The sequence below is a fragment of the Carlito syrichta genome, unplaced genomic scaffold (assembly GCF_000164805.1).
Source record: "Carlito syrichta isolate Samal-C Ts95f unplaced genomic scaffold, Tarsius_syrichta-2.0.1 Scaffold271413, whole genome shotgun sequence".
Classification (NCBI taxonomy): domain Eukaryota; kingdom Metazoa; phylum Chordata; class Mammalia; order Primates; family Tarsiidae; genus Carlito; species Carlito syrichta.
The window spans coordinates 127,973-142,915 of record NW_007215509.1 but is presented as its reverse complement, the minus strand read 5'-3'; positions in this window follow the sequence as shown (position 1 = coordinate 142,915).

The following is a 14,943-nucleotide window of genomic DNA, read 5'->3' as shown; positions in this document are numbered from 1 at the left end:
GTTTTTTTTTTTTGCATTGGAGTCTCACTCCGTCGCCCAAGCTGGAGTGCAATGGCATGCTCACCACCACCCCAGCATCGACCTGCTGGGCTCTGGCAATCCTTCCTCCTCAGCCTTCCAAGTAGCCAGAACTATAGGCGTGTGCTAACACACCTAGCTAATTTTTGAATTACTGTAGAGAAGAGGTCTTGCCAAGTTGCCCAGGCTGGTCTCGAACTTGCGAGCTCAGGCAATCCACTCGCCTCAGCCTCCCAAAGTGCTGGGGTTACAGGCTGAGCCACCGAGCCTGGCCTACCACATCTTCAACATAAAAAACATAATAAAGAAAGCGGCCGGACTCAGTGGCTCAAGCCTGTAATCCCAGCACTTTGGGAAGCTGAGGCCAGAGGATTACCTAAGCTCAGGGATTCGAGAGCAGTCTGGGTGACTTGGCAAGATCTCGTTTCTACAATATATCAAAAAAAAAAAGGTCATGGTAGCGCTCGCCTGTAGTTCTGGCTACTTGGAAGGCTGAGGCGGAAGAACCTCCAGAGCCCAGCAGGTCGATGATTGGGGTGGCCGTGAGTTTGCCACTGCACTCTATCCTGGGCAACAGAGTAAGACTGACTCAAAAAAAAAAAAAAGCAATATATTTAAAGGTAGGTGAAACAGGAAAGTAAGCAGTTAACATTCCTGACTGCAGTGAACCATTCTGCATTTCACAGACGGAAGATGCTCTTAAATTCTGTGCTTAGAATTCTATAAAGGCTAAAACCTTGGTCAGAGTTAGTGAAACTTTGCTTACATCAACAGATATGGGGTCTGTCCTGACATTTTTGTAGGTCAAGAAGGAGCAGGCAGAATAGCACTGGAGGTCCCTTCCATGGAAGATGAATTCCTTCCTATGTGTGAAAGACTGAAGAAAGCTGTAGCTTCTCTTCTACTCCTAAGTGTGTTCTAATCCCAAGAGCAGGCAGTACCCCAGAACCAACTGTTACCTAGAAAAGGTAGGTGAAAGTTTTATTTTAGAGCCCTTTACTACTCACAACTGTGCAAAGCTTTCAATTCCAAGGTTCTCCTGTGAGGAGGCACCATGATATACTAGAAAAACTTTCATCTTTCCCTGGAAGTTGTTTCCTAATTTGAGTCTACTCTGTAGCAGGTTTTTTTTTTTTTTTAAGTTTGGAGGCAAGCAGAGCCAGGGGGAAGTGTAGGTAGAGGTAAATTAAAGCAAATGGTGATTTGGAGTCCAAAAGGGAATGACTCAAAACTGGCTTGACCAGAGGCTGTATGGCCTCTGCCAGGTTACTTTACCTCTCAAATCTTTAGTTTTCTCACTGTAAACTGGGGATAATCATAGCCCTACATTGGTATACCATTGCTTCTGAGAAGCTCTTAATCTTCTGGGGTAAGGTGTACTCTTGTGTTCCCAGGTATCCTAATGCTTTGTTATGTTATAGTTCTTATGAAAAGTATACTTATTTGCCTGGATGTCTCTGCCTTCTATTCTGAGGTCCCCTGGCTCTGGGACTCAGACTGGATTGTCTCTGTGTCCCCAGAGTGTGGCACAGATCCTGGAACATGGCACCCCACAGGTGTTCATAGCATGTTTATTTTATGAATGGTTGTCACACCTCCTACTTGTCAAAAACACATTGCTGTTATTTAACCAGGTACTTGTTTACTGGACAATATGAAAAATGAGACACTATAAGACTGTGGTCTATGCTCAGGTTTCTCTTTATGGGGAAGAATATTTTATCCATAAATCATGCTCTTATTTTTCAGAATTTTCCAGTACCAATATATCCCTAACATCTTAGCTTCATAAAGTACTATATGACATTCCCTTAGGTGCTAAATCTGGCACCACAGCTGCATTTTATAATTCGCTGAAGGCTTCCCAAATACAGATGATGGAAGGACATGGTAAGCCATCAGTATTTATTTAGAGTAAGAACATTTGATTGCCTGAGCCTGTGGGTTCGAGACCCGCCTGGGCAACTTGGCGAGACCTCATCTCTACAATAAATCAAAAATGAGCTGGGCGTGGTAGCACGTGCCTGTAGTTCCAGCTACTTGGAAGACTGAGGCAGAAGGATCGCCGGAGCCCAGCAGGTCGAGGCTGCGGTGGCCGGGAGCGACCACTGCACTCCAGTCTGGGCGACAGAGTGAGACTCCAACTCAAAAAAAAAAAAAAAAAAAGAATATTTGAGCACATACAGGTATACTAATATTATTTTAGTTTATGGGTAAAACATATATCGCAATTAGGATTATATGGTAACAAGCTCATACAGACAGAACAAGACCTGACTGATATGGCTTGTAAAGATACAAGATACTTTTAGATTTAGACAGTTTAATACTTACATCCACAATGCAAAGAAAAATACACCAAAGGGGCCAGCTCCCCAGGCCCTTGTCCCACATACCCTAAAAGACAACAACTACAAAAAGGGTTGGATGCTTGTAGTGCAAGTTGTGGGGTACTCCATGGCTGAGGCACTAAATCTACACTGCAGCTGAGTGGTTTTGTGTTCTTCAGCTCTTTTCTGAAGGGCAAAGGACAGGAAGTCCCATACCTCATCAGAAACTGGCAGCTGATAAGAAACTCATTTATGACAGCCTCCCAAGGGAGATAGGGACGTGACTAGGAGATGGTCTTAATAGCAGCTCCTTACAGTCGCCCATTTTCTCATGTTCTGGGAGGATCACAAGGCATTTAACCCAAACTCAGATTAACTGTAGTTCAAATCTCTGTGGAGACATGCAAGGATGTCAGGCCACCATGGAGGAGTCATTCCCCAGCAACTCCACTCTCCTTTCACATATCTAGCTAACAATTCTTTTTACAAACAGGCCACTTGGGGCCACTCTAAAGACACAGAATGGACCCACATGCAAAATTTGGTTCAGATACAGAGACTGATGATGTTGCATACACATCAACAGGGAATTCAAAGATTTATTACATAAAGAGGCTTTTTTGAGAGAGCAGGCCAGGCTTCCAAAGCTGGTCTGAAAATGTCTGACAGAACAAGGAAAGGAGACTGGATTGGAGTTTTTATGGTGGTTAGGGGGTGGGGGGTGGGGTGTAGTGAAGGTTCCAAAGAGCAACTGGGGGCTTGAATGGTTTGAAACTCCCTCCAGCATCGAAGGAGAGGCACTCAAGGTTTTTATTAGCTTGTCCAGATGTAGGGCTGAAGAAAAGGGAGAAGAGTGAGGTTTAAATGCTGTCCACAGTCAAATAGCCACACAAAAGGACAGCCTCTTTATTACAATTTACCCCTGATGTTTGATAAAATACCATGTTTCTTTAATTAAATTTGAACAGGTTTAAATAAGCCATTATGGTACTCTCTGAGATCTGTAGCCTGAGAACTGTAAAGAAGGTGAAGGTTTCATCAAGTATCTTGCTCTAGAACCCAGCGTTGTATATTCTGAAAATTAAAATCAATGCCTTGGTCACAGTCAACATCTGGAACTCTGAAGATGATAAGGAGCGTCTTAATGAGGCCTTGTAGCTTTACTGTATGTGAAGGTATCTGTGATATTGATTTATATTTTGGTGTCTGTGAGGTAAAATGGACAACCTTGGATAAGAAACTTATGTTTCTCCGGGCTCGGTGGCTCAGCCTGTAATCCCGCGCCTTTGGGAGGCTCAGGATTGCCTAAGCCCGCGGGTTCGAGACCCGCCTGGGCAACTTGGTGAGACCTCATCTCTACATTAAATCAAAAATGAGCCGGGCGTGGTAGCGCGCACCTGTAGTTCCAGCTACTTGGAAGGCTGAGGCGGAAGGATCGCCAGAGCCCAGCAGGTCGAGGCTGCGGTGGCCAGGAGCAGCCACTGCACTCCAGTCTGGGTGGCAGAGTGAGATTCCAACTCAAAAAAAAGAAAAGAAAAGAAAAGAAACTTATGTTTCCATAAGTTCCATACCCCAAAATGGACAACCTCAGATAAGAAACTTACGTTGCTGCCATTGGCTAAACCAGACAACCAGATCATTTACAATGACCCAAGGGTCTAAAAATTTGCAGAGGGCCAATTGTTGACCAGGGCATCTGCTGCTAAGATGACAGCTTGATGTCATCTGTATTGATTCTTGGGTTCAGTCCTTTTTCAGAAACGTCCTAGTTAAGGGGTGAAAAACGGCAACAATCCATTGAGTTCCATTATTTGTAATTATGGCATTGTATCCACAAAGTGGACAAACTCCCACTGTTCATTTATTTGATCCTACAGGGGTCCCTGCATATCCTCAGGGTCTGGGAAAGGGGTGACCTCATCTAGCACCATGGTATCTGGCGAGGGCAGAGAACGGGAAGACATCTGCACCTGCAAGTATGATATGCCAGAGGTTTGACCTATCCTCTAACAAAGAGGCTTTGGTGTCTGTGATGAGTTTGCAGGGTACTGCTTCTAAGACCCAAGGAACAATTAACTGGAAATGGGAGATCATAAGCTGAGTGCCCATGAGAGACTATTTCCAGGAGTTTCCAGTATGTAGTCAGTCTTACACTAGCAAAATATAGCATGAGGTCTAAGAGGGCAGTTTTTTTTTTAATCAGGAGGTCATGGGCAATTTATGGCCATCTTGGATCATACAAAGACTCCAAGATGCGTGAGAAGAGGTTGCTAAAGTCTCTATAGTGAGTCTTGGGATGAGGGTGGCACTAATATGAGTGTCTATTGTATTGCAATTTAAACATGTTCTAGAGTCTTGCTGGGAAAGACCCCCATTCAAAGTCAGCCTACTTGCAAGTAATGGGCCAAAGCAAAACTTGTGAGGAATATGTTGCCTCCAGAACCCAGAGTGCCCTAAAAGATGTTGGACTTGTTTTAATGTTGTGGGTGCTAAGTAGGTTAGCAGCTGTTTCTTGATAGTATTAGGGATGGAGCAGCCTTCAGTTTACCAATCATTTTCAGAAATTTAAACAAGGTAGTAAAACTTTGCTATGTGTGGGACAATAACCTTTCTGTGAGTTCTTTTTTTAAAAAAGTATTTGTCCTGAATGAGTGTTTTTAAAGAATCCCTTTAGAGGATGTCATCACTGTAATGTCATGCCTGTGCTCCTAGAGAAGTTAGATGCTGGTAAGTTCTTGCCTGCAAAGATTGTGTGAGATGGCAGAGCCCTTGAAGTACCCTCCAAGTAGCCAGGCAAATGTGTTTCATTTCTTTTTGGAGGGGAAGGAAAATTGGGGCTGAGAGGCAGTTGAAATAAGCACTAAACCGAATGTATTAAGTAAATCTATAAAGCAAAACATTTATTGCTGCTGATTGGATAGAGTCAATAATTTCCATAATAGCATAATATTAATTATGGGGTTTTAATGGGTGGGACCACATCATTAAGGCTGTGGTAATCCATCAAGAAGTCTCATTCATTCTTTCCAAGTTTCAGAATAGGCCAAATTAAGCTGTTAAATGGAGAAGCAGTGAGGATAATTACCCTCTTCTCTAAATACATCTTGTAAAATTGGTTTCAATCTTTGAAGGCCCTGTTTTAATTTACACTGGGCTATTAACTATATACACTGTGGGGGGGCTGTCCATGGGGACCCATTTCTTCAGTTTGTAAATGCCAAAGATTCAATCTAATTTTGATTTATTATTTAATGGGCATCCATGCCCACTATTGGATATTTTAGAGCAATGGGTGCTATAACTGTGTGGAATTTAGTGAAGACAGTAATTATGATGGTTAAGGTAAGCCATATATGTTTTTACTCTATTTTATTTCAGTAACTACCCTAAGTTTACAGGATATACCATGTATTAGAGTTCTCCAGAGAAACAGAACCAATCAAATGTGTATATATAGAAGAATATTCATTGTAAGGAATTGGTTCATGAAATTGTGGAGACTGGTGAGTCCAAAATCTGCAATGTAGGCTGGTGACCTGTAGACTTAAGAGAGCCAGTGGTACATCTCCAGTCTGAAGACTGCCAGCCTTGGGACCCAGAAAAAATGACGATATAGATGAAGTCCAAAAGCAGTCTGCTAGAGAATTCCCCCTTGACTTGGGGAGGCCAGTTTTTGTTGTTGTTGTTGTTGTTGTTCTATGCAGGTCTTCAGCTGATTGGATGAGGCCCACGCATATTCTAGAAATCAATCTGCTTACTCAGAGTTCACTGATTTAAGTGTTATTCTCTTCCAAAAACATCCTCCAAATTGACACATAAAATTATTAACCAACACAAATCCACCCCTTGTCAACCTGGCACTTGTACACATCTCCTTAGACTATACCTTACCTCCAAAATCAGACAATAACAAGACCATACTTCCACTTAACATGATATAACTCTCCTGCATACAATGGAAAACACACTTTTTCCCCAGGATACAGTCTTTGCATTATGTTTAATCTTTTCCTTGATATCTCATAATGTAAATACTATGATGTAAAGTTAATACTTAAATACTATGATTAAAATGTCAGTGCATCAGCTGGGCTCGGTGGCTCAGCCTGTAATCCCGCGCTTTGGGAGTGGATTGCCTGAGCCCACGGGTTCGAGACCCGCCTGGGCAACTTGGCGAGACCTCATCTCCACAATAAATCAAAAATTAGCCGGGCATGGTAGCACGCGCCTGTAGTTCCAGTTACTTGTAAGGCTGAGGTGGAAGGATCGCTGGAACCCAGCAGGTCGAGGCTGCAGTGGCCGGGAGCAGCCACTGCACTCCAGTCTGGGTGACAGAGTGAGACTCCAACTAAAAAGAAAAAAAAAAGTTAATGCATCATATGTTACATGATAAGGAGATAAAATGAAGAAAACAAAGGTATTTGCTACATACACATGCATGCACACCCAAACATAAAATAAGGAGCCTTTGTTTCCATAAATGGTCACGTGGTAGTAGTTGGTATTCATAATTACCTTCTTCCACTACCCATTCCGTATTCCCTTTACCTTCAGTAAACAAATCAGATGGTCACAGTTCTTTATATGGTTGGGTGACCCAAACTTTCATTCTGAAAGCCATTAGTAGTCTTACCTGAATTAGGTTGTTGTAGTTTCCCACTCACCTTAATCACAGGGCATGGTACTACTAAAAGATGCCCTAGGAGATCTCCTGTACTGCAGACAAACTCTTCCTTACCTCCACTGTGGAGTGGCAGTTCATTTTTCCCTTGGTAGTGAAGATCAATCATTCCAGCTATCAGAGTAAGTCTCTTCTTTGTTTGTTGATTCAGAGGCACAAGGGATCCACAGTGCCAAGGTGAAAGTCTTAACTTCCAGGTCAACCGAATCATTGTTGTGTCTCCTGGTAGAAGCATTCTTCCCTTTATAAATAAGACCTCTAGGCCAGCAGAGTATAAGGTTGTGAAGAAAGGAAGCAAACATTTTGCTAGTGGGCTGCTAGGCATAATAGTGAGTGGCATCACTCCCATTTCCCCTCCTTGATTCCTGAACCTGTGAATCTTAGCTATCAAAGAAAAGCACCACATATTAGATGTTGAGTTAGAGCATAAACAATTTCCTTGGAGAAACTTGCCCATCCCTGCCACCGAGCAGGCAATTTTCAAAAGGTCATTACACCATTCTATCAAGTCAGGTACTTCAGGATGATGAGGAACTTGGTAAGACCAGTGAATCTCATGAGCCTGAGCCCATTGCCACGCTTCATTTACTATGAATTGAGTTCCTTGATCTTAAGCAATACTTTATGGAATACCATGATGGTGGATAGGTGGATAAGGCATTCTGTAAGTCCATGGATAGAAGTTCTACAGAAGCATCATGTGCAGTGAAGACAAATTGGTATTCAAAGTGTTTATTCCAGTAAGAACAAAATGCTGCCTTTTCTATAATGGAAGTTACTATGGTTTGATTGTCCCTTCTAAAGTTCATGTTAAAACTTAATCCCCAGTGTGGCACTTTTGAGAGGTAAGGCCTTTAAAAGGTGACTGGATCATAAAGGTTCTGCCCTCATGAACATTAATCCATTTATGGATTAATAGGTTAATGGATTAATGAGTTATCATAGGAGTAGACCTAGTGGCTTTATAAGAACAGGACAAGAGACCTGAGCTAGCCTGTGAGCATGCTCAGCCCCCTCGCCATGTGATGCTCTGTGCCACCTTAGGCATTCAAAAACACCCTCCACAGAGAGTCCTCATCAGCAAGAAGACTCTCACCAGGTACAGCTCCTTGAACTTGGATGTCTCAACCTCCATACCTGTAAGAAATACATTTCTCTATAAATTACCCAGTTTCAGGTATTCTGTCATAAACAACAAAAAACAGACTAACTAAAAAACAGTGGTCCAATGTAATCAACCTGCCACCAGGTAGCTAGCTGATTACCCTGGAAAATAGTGCTATATTGACAACTTGGTGTTGGTCTCTACTGCTGGTAGACTGGGCATTTAGCAGTGGTGATAGCCAGGTCAGCTTTGGTAAGTGGAAGTCCATGGTGCTGAGCCCATGAATAACCTACATTTCTACCACGATGGCCACTTTGTTCATGGCTCCATTGGGTGATGACAGGGGTGACTGAGAAAAGAGACTAACTGGTATCTACAGAACAGATCATTCTATCCACTTGATTATTAAAATCCTCATCTGCTGAGGTCATCCTTTGGTGACCATTCATATGAGACACAAATATCTTCACATTTTTCATCCAGAGAAGCCCATCCACATGCCTATTTTCCAAATTTCCTTGTCATCAGTTTTCCAATTATGTTCCTTCCAAGTCCCTGACCATCCGGTCAAACTATTGGTTACAGCCTATGAATCAGGATATAACCCTATATCTGGCCATTTCACCTTCCAGGTAAAGTGAACAATCATGTGCACTACTTGAGTTTCTGCCCACTAGGAGGATTTTCCTTCACCACTGTCCTTCAGGGATGTCCCAAAAGGGGCTGTAAAGCTGCAGTTGTCAATTTTGGAGTAGTGTCACTATATCATTCAGAACCATCTCTATACCAGGCCCTGATTTTCTCTTCCTCTGCCAACTGATCATAGGGTATTCCCCATGAGGCCACAGGTGCATCCTGGGAGAGAGAGAAGACAGTGTAATAGAAGATTTCCATTTGGGCCACTTCATGTAGCTTACCTGTGTTTTCTGAACCTACTTAGGCCCAATCTTATACACACTACTGCTATTTGATGATGGAGTGCTGCTATGCATGCCTAACTTCATGGCTTGGTGGATCAGATAACACCCATTTCATGAATGGAAGCTTAGGGCTCATAGTAACTTTTGTTGGAGATGGGTATGCACTCTTCCCAATTTCACCATTAAGAAATGGCATGGGCCAGACTTGGTGGCTCAGCCTGTAATCCCAGCACTTTGGGAGGCCGAGGTGAGTGAATTGCCTGAGCCCGCGGGTTCGAGACCAGCCTGGGCAACTTGGCAAGACTTCGTCTCAACAATAAATAAAAAATTAGCCGGGCCTGGTAGCACATGCCTGTAGTTCCAGCTACTTGGAAGGCTGAGGCAGAAGAATCTCTGGAGCCCAGCAGGTCAACACTGGGGTGGCCTTGAGCATACCACTGCACTCCAACCTGGGTGACAGAGTGAGACTCTAACTCAAAAAAGAAAGAAAGAAAGAAAGAAAGAAAGAAAGAAAGAAAGAAAGAAAGAAAGAAAGAAAGAAAGAAAGAAAGAAAGAAAGAAAGAAAGAAAGAAAGAAAGAAAGAAATGACGCGGAGGCTCAGAGGTCTGTGGAGTGAAGCAGTTTTGTTTTTTGTTCGTTTGTTTTTTAATATAACGCTCTTGCAAGAACGGGTGTCTCTCAAATGAGCAGGCACACCGAAGCAGTTACAAATGTCATTTATATACCCTAAGAAGCAAATATCTCGTCCGTTTCCCCATTTGTTGAGGATCTCAGAGGTCACATCCCTCTCCCAGATGTCGCCTACGTGGTACATACTGGTTGGTTTACAGAATTATTACAAAGTTGCCTCACGTATGTGTTGTATTTGCCAATTGGCTCATAGGACCTTTATTTAGATTGGATCCCGCCAGAATTCATAACCCACCAGAGTAAGGGGCCCGCAAAAAGAGAACAAAGAAGCTGGAAGTGGGTCAGTATAAGGGAGTGCAAGACGTTTAAGCATTAGTCAGATTCCAGTTTTGAAAATAAATCATTCTATTTCATACAATCTTCCCCCCTCTTTTTGTTTTAAGTATTTTGATTTCATTTTCATTTATTTGGATCCATTTCTGAGTATAAGGTTAGCTTCAAATTTATTTAATAGCCTCTGGCTTTCTTCTTCAAAATTTAATTTGGTTTCCATAACATAGGTGTAATTCATAGGCATTTTCTTTGTTATAGCAGCGTCTATAAGTCTCTGAATTAGACTTCTGACAGGGAATTATGCAACTCCCTAGGTCAGTCAATATTCCTGCTACTGTTATTAGAGAGGTTAAAATAGAGACTATTATTCCCTTCCACTTCCCAAACTAATTGTCCAGCCAGTCTGTAAAGGAGTCATTAAAGCCAGCGTTTTCAACTGATTCATTAGGCAAAGTAGTTATAATGGAACTACATCAGGGGTGGTATTATTTGGGATAAAAGTACAACATTGTCCTTCCAGCATAACACATACTCCCCCTTTTTTGGCCAACATCATATCATGTGTCATACGATTTTCCCATGCCATTCTACTAGTGGCATCTAATTGTTCGACTACTCCTTTGATGGCATCCTGGGTATGGTTAATAAATCTTTGTTGATTATAGTAAATATAATTGATCCAGTCTGCATTTTTATTTATAGTTACCCACCAGAAGAGAGATTCAAATCCTACTGCTATTTGATTTCAAGCCTTAAATTCATTAGGAACTCCTTGGGGGACTCCTATGGCATCAAGATATATATTAGAATCAAATGACCCAGGCACTGGTAGCCCAGGCATTGACCATTTATTCTTGTTTTAGTAGACATTTTGGGGATTTGAAATGCCAGAGTGAATGGAATAGCTAATCGAACCAAAGCACAGGTCCCAATCCATTTAGGTGGCAAGAGAGTTCTAAGTGTTTTTCTCCCACAGTCCCACCAAACATCCACTCAAGGGATGTTGAAGTTCAAGTAGTTACCTCAGAGACATCTAGGACATGGGTGCAGGTTTGCAGATACCCCCATCTAGAAAGACACAAAGAGTGATTCGCCTTTTCTATAGAAAAAGAAGGTTGCACCTTTGGATCTGACCTCTGCACAGATGGGTAGAGCAAGGAAAGACTTCAGCAAGTCTTATCACCCCAAGTGTCCTTGTCTTGGTATAGGGCCAATATACAATTCATTTGAGGTCTGTGTCCCAATGAATGGGATCACTTGAGTCTGTGAGGGTCCTGTAGCACATGCATAACAATTACTTTTGTTAAGACTTGATAACTGTAAATAAATTTTATCCATTCAACACAGGCATTTGTGTCACCATATCCTATTTCCATTTCCATTGTTTGTTTGAGGTCTGTTACTTCAATTATGACAACTTTAGATGGGTCATTTTTATATTGCGTTAGGTCGAGGCTCCAAAGGTATAGGAGGTTGGGGCTTTGAGTTAGAGCCTTATCAGCTAATGGAGATTGCGAGGTGACATTAACTGGCTCTGTAGGGGCTATTATCCTTATTATGAGATGACCCAGGGGATCTGTCCCTGAGATATCTGCCCCTAACCCATGCCATCGTACTATTGATGGTTGCTGTTCCAGGATTTGGGGTGTGTTTATTACTAAAAGTAAAGGGTTATATTGAAAGTCCTGGCAATTTGGAGGGGCGAATCCTTTTCTACATTGAATTTTACTTCTAAGTTGCTGAGAAATGCCCTTTCTTGCTGACTTGGAGATCCAACCATCAATCTGAGTGGCCCAAAAAACATTATTCCAGTCAGAGCAAGGGTTGTCTCCCCCAAGTAGAGATGCTGTCACATACAAACAGCTTCCTGCAGAACATGTTGCTCTATGTGGCTCTGGGCAAAGATATTTTTCCGCTTTAGAGAGTTCCTGTTGCCTATGTAGGTAGGACTGAGCATGCATCAAATTTGGTGGTTAAAGGAGAGGTAGCTCTGGGAATATTTATAACAAATATACAATCTACTATTCCAAATAGAACTATGGAAACCATTACAGTTTTTCTTAAAGACACAAGTATAGGTGGGATGACTACTATTACTAGGGGAGGAAGCAATTCCATGGTTGCTCAGAATGAGAAAGGTCCTTACATAAGTGTTTAACAAGGAAGGAAATAAACATACATATGATTAGCAATGCTATAGGCAATGCTATGAAGAGAGGTGTGGGGAGATACATTAGGTCCTTCTGAATTTTAATTTTAAAGGTTCAGTTTGGGAAACTTCCCATTGACTGTTCCTTTTTGTACCACATTTTCCTTTAGTGACCTCTTGACTCAAGTTTGATGCATCCACCCTTTTTCAGCAGTCCACATAGCTGTCTCAGTTGTCAGCAGCACTTGATAGGGCCCTTCCCAACTTGGTTGGAACTTGGCGTCCTTCCAGGTTTTGATCAGCACCCAATCTCCATGCTGGAACTGGTGAACTGTGAACTTAAGAGGAGGCATTTGAGCAAGGAGCCCTTTCAATCTAAGAGAAGATACGGTAGAGGAAATAGCCAGAACATATTCTTTTAAAAATTGATCTTTTGTTTCTAAAGTTGGTAAGTCTGCAATTTTGCTGAGATATAGCAATCCATACAATAATTCATAGGGTCTCTTTGAGGAGCTGTTCTAATTCTGAGAAGAGCCACAAGAAGACATTTAACCCAAGGCAATTTTGTTTCTAGCATGAGTTTGATTACATGCGTTTTTAAAGTTTGATTCATCCTCTCTATCTTTTCTGAGGTTGGTGGATGCCAAGGAGTGTGAATGTCCCACTGTATTTGAAGTATTATTGCAATGCCTTGTAATACCTTTGAAATAAAATGGCTTCTGTTATCTGAATCGATGTTTTCTATTAAACCAAATCTAGGGATTATTTGTTCTAAAAGTACTTTTATTACAACTCCAACTGTAGCTATTGTTGTTGGGTATGCCTCTACCCATCCGGTAAGGTGGTCAACAATTACTAATAGATATTTGTCTTCCTATTTTAGGTAATTCAGTGAAATCAACCTGTATGCTTTGGAAAGGTCTCAATCCAGGAGGCCTTCTTCCCTTTAATGATGCTCTGATTACCTTTTTATTTATTTTCTGGCAAATTATGCAACCTTCACAAACTTGTTTAGCAATAGTATAGATACCTTTACATCCGTAAGTAATAAAAGTACTTTTAGAACAAATAATCCCTAAAAGTACATCACACATCGCTTGAGCCCCCCAGTGACTTCCTTTATGTAATATAGTCATTAATTCTCTAATAATTGGTTTGTTAATCATTTCTCTTCCATCAGGAAGAGTCTATTTTCCTTCCTCAGTTGAGGTAGCTCCTATTTCTCTCATTTCTTCTATTTCTTGCTCAGTAAATTGGGGTGTTATAGTGACTACCGATAAGTTAGGCATGAGGTTAAGAAACTTAATTTCATCTTTTAAGGCAGCTTCCTTGCTATTTCATCAGTCAGTCTATTGCCAACTGCCTCAAAAGAGCTTCCTTTTTGATGACCATTCACATGTCATTCACATGTGTGACCGCTATTTCAAGGGAGAGTGGCAAATTTTCTAAAACTTGTTCAATCAATTCCCCATGTGCTAACTCTTTTCCTTTACTGTTTATGAGACCTTGTTCCATCCAATTTTTTCCAAAAGTATGCACAACTCCATAAGCATATTTAGAGTCTATATAATCGTACCTTCCTTATTAGTGAGTATTTTTAAGGCTTGATTAAGGGCATACAGTTCACAAGTTTGTGCAGACCATGAATTAGGTAGTCTTCCTTTTTCATAGATCGATAGGCTTTTTCCATCAATGATTGAATATCCATTATGCCTTTTACCTTTAATTATTCTGGAGGATCCGTCTATAAACACCCTAACACCAGCACAGAGTGGTTTTTCTTTCAAGTCGAGTCAAGTTTTAGTTTGGTACTCTATAATATCTAAACAATTATGATCTAATGTCTATTGATCCTTCCTTTCTCCAGCTTGCATGAAACTGGCCAAATTCATATTAGAGTCTGTAGTTAATATCAAATCATCTTTTTCCCATAATATTACTTCATATTTTAGGATCTTGGAGTCAGTTAACCAATGGCCAGCCCTTTGATTTAAAATGGCCTGGACCTGGTGAGGGGTACTAATTAAGAGTGGTCCCTCAAAGATTAACTTTCAACTTTCCTCCACTAGTGGGGCGGTTGCTGCAATAGCTAGGACACATTCCGGCCAACCTCTGGACAGAGGATCTAATAACTTAGATATAAAAGCTACAGTTTGCTTTTATTCCTCCCCAATCCTGAGTGAGTACCGCAATGGCTATCCCTTGATCAGTGGTTACAACAGGTAAAAAGGTTTTTCTAAAGAAGGGAGGGCAAGGACAGGAGCGGTAATTAGAGCTTGCTTTACATTTTCTAAAGTTTTGTAGTTCTTCCTTACTCCATTCAAGGGAGTTTGGGGCTTCTTCTAATAGCTTGAATTATAAGCTTTTAGTTTTAGTTGCATAAGATTCGATCCATAATCTGCAATATCCTATAAGGTATAGGAACTTTCTGCTTTCTCTTTGTCCTAGGCTTAGGATAATTAACTATTCCAATTATTCTTTCAGGGTTGATTCTTCGTTTGCCCACACTGATTAAATGTCTAAGGTACTTAACTTCTTGTTCTACAAACTGTAATTTATTCTTGGAAACTCTTAGTCCCTGCTGTCCCAAAAAGTTAAGTAAATTTATGGTTGTTTGAGAAACTTGAGTTTTATCTGTTCCTGAGATCAGGAGGTCATCTACGTATTGTAGAAGGCTAGTGTCAGGCAAAGGTAGAGACCCTTCTAATACCGTTTCTAGAAGTTGGCCAAATAAATTGGGAGATTCAGTGAAACGCTGGGTACCACAGTCCAGCAA